The sequence below is a fragment of the Centruroides sculpturatus genome, unplaced genomic scaffold (assembly GCF_000671375.1).
Source record: "Centruroides sculpturatus isolate CEXI.00-Female unplaced genomic scaffold, Cexi_2.0 scaffold716, whole genome shotgun sequence".
NCBI lineage: Eukaryota > Metazoa > Arthropoda > Arachnida > Scorpiones > Buthidae > Centruroides > Centruroides sculpturatus.
Window position 1 is genome coordinate 417199 of NW_019385348.1, and position 7506 is coordinate 424704.

Consider the following 7506-nt stretch of genomic DNA (forward strand, 5'->3'; position numbering starts at 1 on the left):
GTTTCAAGAAAATAAAATATTAAATTAATTTCATTTCACCTTACTTAAGTCAAAAATATACTTTACCTTAATTTTAATACGAACATCGGTATTTTTTGGTAGTAATTTTTCATTTAATGGAATAACACGGATCTGAACTGTAAATAAGTAATTTTAATACAAACAAATCATCTAACAATACATTGTTTTCTAAAATAAAAAATGAAAATAATTAAAGATATTTATAATTTTATATAAAAAAATTCTTTTTAAGTATTATAAAAATTTTTATGAATTTCATTCAACAAAATATCATTTAAATAAAAGTGATTCATTATTAAATCATATCATAAAAATTTGATTATTATTATATTTAATAGAGATAATTAACCTAAGAAAAACTGAAGAATGAGATATAAAGAATCATAACTATTACCTTCTTTTTCTAAAAATTATTTTTAATATTAGTTTTAGTTTTGTAAAATTTCAAATCTAACTTTGGATTGTATTTTTAAAAAAGCATAAATAAAGAAATAAAATTTTAGAGCTTTAAACAATCTAATTTTATACAGAAATATACAGGTATGTGCCACTTAACAACAGAGATATATTCTGAGAAATACATTCAATAAAGAGTGTGTTTGGACAAATCTTACATGGTGTAGTCATTATTCATACATGCATGCTTTAAGTAGTACAATGGCAAGTATTTAAATATATAAACATATCCAAACACAGAACTGAAAATTCATAGCTGCCTGTACTTTTTCTATGTTCAGATATGTTTATGTATATACATAAATATTTATTATGGTACTACAATTGTGCTACATATAATCTTGAGATCTCCATCTGTCAGAGATCTACATTAAAACTAATAGGGCTTAAATCTAGGATCCTAAACTTTTATGCGATCCTAAGACACAACACAAAATATTTAATTGTTAAATAAATAANGATTTATATGTAACCTTGAAATATGCAAAAAAATCTACTTTATTGGCGTTCACTCTAATAACAATTTTTCAAAGTACTTTCAAGCAATCAAGCCCCATGTTGTGTGTCTCCTTACAATAGGCTTTGTTGCCAATATTTGAGACAATTGTTATTAGACTGAAGAATGAGATATAAAGAATCATAACTATTACCTTCTTTTTCTAAAAATTATTTTTAATATTAGTTTTAGTTTTGTAAAATTTCAAATCTAACTTTGGATTGTATTTTTAAAAAAGCATAAATAAAGAAATAAAATTTTAGAGCTTTAAACAATCTAATTTTATACAGAAATATACAGGTATGTGCCACTTAACAACAGAGATATATTCTGAGAAATACATTCAATAAAGAGTGTGTTTGGACAAATCTTACATGGTGTAGTCATTATTCATACATGCATGCTTTAAGTAGTACAATGGCAAGTATTTAAATATATAAACATATCCAAACACAGAACTGAAAATTCATAGCTGCCTGTACTTTTTCTATGTTCAGATATGTTTATGTATATACATAAATATTTATTATGGTACTACAATTGTGCTACATATAATCTTGAGATCTCCATCTGTCAGAGATCTACATTAAAACTAATAGGGCTTAAATCTAGGATCCTAAACTTTTATGCGATCCTAAGACACAACACAAAATATTTAATTGTTAAATAAATAATACAACATAAATGTGTAAAACAATACCAATTTAGGAATTTCATGTTAAAGTTAAAAATAATTGTAATTTGGCCACTGGCAAGCACAGAACTTTCTTACATCTACATATATGAACATAAATTCACAGAATGGCCTAAGATTTTTGTAAATATATCTTATTTCAGTCTATTGTATGATAGGCGTTTGGGGAATTTTTTTAATAATTAAACAAGGTCAAGAGGAGATCAGTCAATATTAGCTAAAACTTCATACCAGTATTTAAAGATAAGCTATAAGAGATAAAAGAGAGAGAATTTTTTTAAAAACTTTACTATTTAAAAATTTTAACAAAGAGAGCTAAAAAATCTCAAGCCTAAGGCCCCCAGAAAGTTATATCTGTTTGACCCCTCATATATACAACTTTCATTAAGCAGAATGTCATTAAGTAGTGCCTACATACTCATAAAATATAAAACAAATCCTATATGGATTTAAAGTCTTTGCTCTTAACACATATTTAGTCTACAACTTTGACAATTCAATAAAAATGTCAATAATTGTCTTTTTCTAAACTCTAATTATGAGATAATACAACAGTCTTAACATTATTTCGGCTATAATTTAGCATTCTATAACAGCAGTGATTATCAATTGTTTGAACACAAAATGGGTAGAATATGTCTTATGATCTATTTACTCTGATATTTTAATTATACTTTTCTAAGTTTTGTTACTTCAAAAATATTTAATAATAGCTTCTTAGTCCTATCAATTATCATTTACGTCTTTTCATCTGTAGATTAATCTATTTGTAACTGAGTAAGTTATATCCTAAATTAAGTAATTTTATTAAGAAAATTTACAATATTAATATTATGTTATTTATAAGAATTGCATAAGAAAAAATTACCATCTTGTTGAGGATTATATATTGGTTTATCTGTCTGCAAAAATACAAATCCAGCATTATAATCCACTGGTAATTTAAATTCTTCATTAAAATTGTTGCCTTTTACTATTAAAATGACAAATGCTTTATTCTTAGCATGAATCAGATCCAAATTAGGTAGATCATTAGCTGTAAACCGTATATTAACAAAAACTGGTCGTCCTGTAATGAAAAGTTTTAATATTTAGATCTACAATCATATTATAATTATTGTAATCAACAAAATTGTTATAATCTTAAAATTTAATTACAATTTTAAAATATAAATTATAATCAAAATTCATATCAAAGATGAGAAACTTTAAGATATTCATTCAATAGGTAAGGTAATGCAACATGAGGATAATCTGCTGAGGAGGGATGCTTACTAGGAAGACTTTCTATGGAAAACTGACACCTATATAAGCGTTAAGACAGGTAAAGAAAACTCAGAGAACTCCAAGTAACTAGCCCGTCGATCGGATGCAAATCCCTGACCAACTATTAGCATTCAGTGGTTTTATCCATTCTGACCATTAGATCAAAACTTAAGAGAACTTGTGATATAATCTCTATAATTTTAGAAAAANGGGTTGGTCGGATAATTGAAAAGTCGGATAACCGAAAAGTATGAAAAAACCCATTATTAGTGTAGTATATTATTATATCCCATGTAATTAGTATATTAGTATATTAGTATATCGCTATTAACCTATTTTGCGTTGAATTTTCATCGAAGCCTAACAAAAATTTTTTAAAATAATAATCGTCGCTATTGTAGCGCCACATCACTAGCGGACATTTGAAATTTGCCGACTAGGACGGTCGGTTAACCGAGGGGTCGGTTGATCGGGGGGGGGCGGATAATCGAGGTTCTACTGTATTTTCAACACGCATAACTCGAGCACCCTGCAGTCTCCGGACCTTACGTCCGTAAATTTGTTTCTCAACGGGTCGATAAAGGACGAAGTTACGTGGCGCCTTTGCCAGAAAATTTGGTTGATCTCTTAGAAACGATTGATTTCCGTGTGGCAAGTATCAAATATCGTTTTCGGCCCGTGCAACACGCGGTGCACGCATCAAACTTTCATTTACCATTTCAAATAACACAAATTTTGTATTGTCGACTCGAATAAATGTTTTTAATCTCTCACCTCATTTTGACACACTTTTCATATTAAACATTTATATTTGCGAACTTTCGGTTGCATTTTACACGTATTCTAGTAAATATTATCGAAAAATTTCTTTGTAAAACAAAGTAGAAAATAAATTCTCATAAAACTGTCCTAAACCCAAATAAAATTTGAATACATTTAGGAAAAATATTTTATTTATATTTAATCTATCAATCTACGTCAGCCAATTAATATCTATTCAATTGTCGATACACTTACGTAAGTTTATATATCTATAACTTTCTCAGTCATATTTCGAATACTCTTTTTAATGTATTTATAAAAAGGACACTTCAACTAAAAGGTTTTTACGGTAATTTTTATATTAAATATTAGGTTACAATTATAAATCACGCAGCTATTCCCGATAAAGAAACGAGTGGTAAGTGTTCGGGGATTTTATCCACTCGATCGAGCGCTGGAAGATAAATAATAATAAATTATTTCACAAAGCAACAAAATAGCCAATTCGAGTTTTAAATAAATTGTTTGCGTTTTAATTATACGATAAATAAATAAATTACGCGAAATCAGTAAAATGGGAAATCGTTAAATTATGAAATTTATATTAAAAATATAAATAAAGTTTTGATTTAATCGAAAACGAACTCTCAAAAATGAAGCTTTGTATTTATTGCATAAAGCCAAAAAAATTGTTATGATTACGTAATTAAATTTCGTAGATAAAAGTCCAGCAGCGAGTGACATTGAAATAGAATAGAAAGACAGAAAAAAAGATTCCTTTCGACATCTGTTTTACTGTTTTTCTCCACACTGTGTTGTATTTTCTATACTATTTTTAAATAAAATAATCTATAAAATAAGATTAATGGCGATTACGAATCTCTTCGAGTAGAACTTTTAATTCCTTTANTAATATTAGTTTTAGTTTTGTAAAATTTCAAATCTAACTTTGGATTGTATTTTTAAAAAAGCATAAATAAAGAAATAAAATTTTAGAGCTTTAAACAATCTAATTTTATACAGAAATATACAGGTATGTGCCACTTAACAACAGAGATATATTCTGAGAAATACATTCAATAAAGAGTGTGTTTGGACAAATCTTACATGGTGTAGTCATTATTCATACATGCATGCTTTAAGTAGTACAATGGCAAGTATTTAAATATATAAACATATCCAAACACAGAACTGAAAATTCATAGCTGCCTGTACTTTTTCTATGTTCAGATATGTTTATGTATATACATAAATATTTATTATGGTACTACAATTGTGCTACATATAATCTTGAGATCTCCATCTGTCAGAGATCTACATTAAAACTAATAGGGCTTAAATCTAGGATCCTAAACTTTTATGCGATCCTAAGACACAACACAAAATATTTAATTGTTAAATAAATAATACAACATAAATGTGTAAAACAATACCAATTTAGGAATTTCATGTTAAAGTTAAAAATAATTGTAATTTGGCCACTGGCAAGCACAGAACTTTCTTACATCTACATATATGAACATAAATTCACAGAATGGCCTAAGATTTTTGTAAATATATCTTATTTCAGTCTATTGTATGATAGGCGTTTGGGGAATTTTTTTAATAATTAAACAAGGTCAAGAGGAGATCAGTCAATATTAGCTAAAACTTCATACCAGTATTTAAAGATAAGCTATAAGAGATAAAAGAGAGAGAATTTTTTTAAAAACTTTACTATTTAAAAATTTTAACAAAGAGAGCTAAAAAATCTCAAGCCTAAGGCCCCCAGAAAGTTATATCTGTTTGACCCCTCATATATACAACTTTCATTAAGCAGAATGTCATTAAGTAGTGCCTACATACTCATAAAATATAAAACAAATCCTATATGGATTTAAAGTCTTTGCTCTTAACACATATTTAGTCTACAACTTTGACAATTCAATAAAAATGTCAATAATTGTCTTTTTCTAAACTCTAATTATGAGATAATACAACAGTCTTAACATTATTTCGGCTATAATTTAGCATTCTATAACAGCAGTGATTATCAATTGTTTGAACACAAAATGGGTAGAATATGTCTTATGATCTATTTACTCTGATATTTTAATTATACTTTTCTAAGTTTTGTTACTTCAAAAATATTTAATAATAGCTTCTTAGTCCTATCAATTATCATTTACGTCTTTTCATCTGTAGATTAATCTATTTGTAACTGAGTAAGTTATATCCTAAATTAAGTAATTTTATTAAGAAAATTTACAATATTAATATTATGTTATTTATAAGAATTGCATAAGAAAAAATTACCATCTTGTTGAGGATTATATATTGGTTTATCTGTCTGCAAAAATACAAATCCAGCATTATAATCCACTGGTAATTTAAATTCTTCATTAAAATTGTTGCCTTTTACTATTAAAATGACAAATGCTTTATTCTTAGCATGAATCAGATCCAAATTAGGTAGATCATTAGCTGTAAACCGTATATTAACAAAAACTGGTCGTCCTGTAATGAAAAGTTTTAATATTTAGATCTACAATCATATTATAATTATTGTAATCAACAAAATTGTTATAATCTTAAAATTTAATTACAATTTTAAAATATAAATTATAATCAAAATTCATATCAAAGATGAGAAACTTTAAGATATTCATTCAATAGGTAAGGTAATGCAACATGAGGATAATCTGCTGAGGAGGGATGCTTACTAGGAAGACTTTCTATGGAAAACTGACACCTATATAAGCGTTAAGACAGGTAAAGAAAACTCAGAGAACTCCAAGTAACTAGCCCGTCGATCGGATGCAAATCCCTGACCAACTATTAGCATTCAGTGGTTTTATCCATTCTGACCATTAGATCAAAACTTAAGAGAACTTGTGATATAATCTCTATAATTTTAGAAAAACATAAATATCAGAATCATTCCAGCATAATTAAGAAATTTTTTCAATTGAGAGATAAATCAAGTCAAATTTAATAAATGTATAAATTACAAATTTTTGAATTCTAAACAATAATTTAAGACCATGTGAGAATCTCCTTGATGTAAAAAGCATGTGAATCTATATCAGAGCAAGTTAAGAAATATACTGAATAAAAAATAGAGAGAGTTTTTAATAATCACAAAAGTAGTCAGCAAATAAAACATTCAGAGAAAAGTACTAATGATCAAATCATTCTGAAGTTTGCATTTGTTTGTACACAGAAATGATGATACATACTTTTGAAATCTCTCATGGTTTGTGTTTATGTTTTTAAATTAAATAAAGAAATACCAATTATTAATTTTGTTATTTTCAGTTTTATAGTTATAAGAAGCAAATTTTTATTTTGTGGGTGTATGTTGAATTTAAATTATTAGTTTTCAAAACAACAAACACATTATTTTGCTACTGTACTGTAATGTGTTTATTATTAATAATTATCCAATGTTGTGTTTCTCAATTTGTAAACCAAATTATGATTTATATGTAACCTTGAAATATGCAAAAAAATCTACTTTATTGGCGTTCACTCTAATAACAATTTTTCAAAGTACTTTCAAGCAATCAAGCCCATGTTGTGTGTCTCCTTACAATAGGCTTTGTTGCCAATATTTGAGACAATTGTTATTAGACTGAATGCCAGTAAAGCAGACTTTTTATTATACTTGAAATAACTTAGAATTGTTTTTCATTAATTAATCACTAAATGACTAAGACAAAACCTTTCTCACTTTGTTTCTAGCCATTTAAACACTGAGTACAAACGTTTTCGGCCTTCTTAATAGGCCTTCTTCAGTTATACTGTGGTATGTTAGAACTTCGGTTGATAG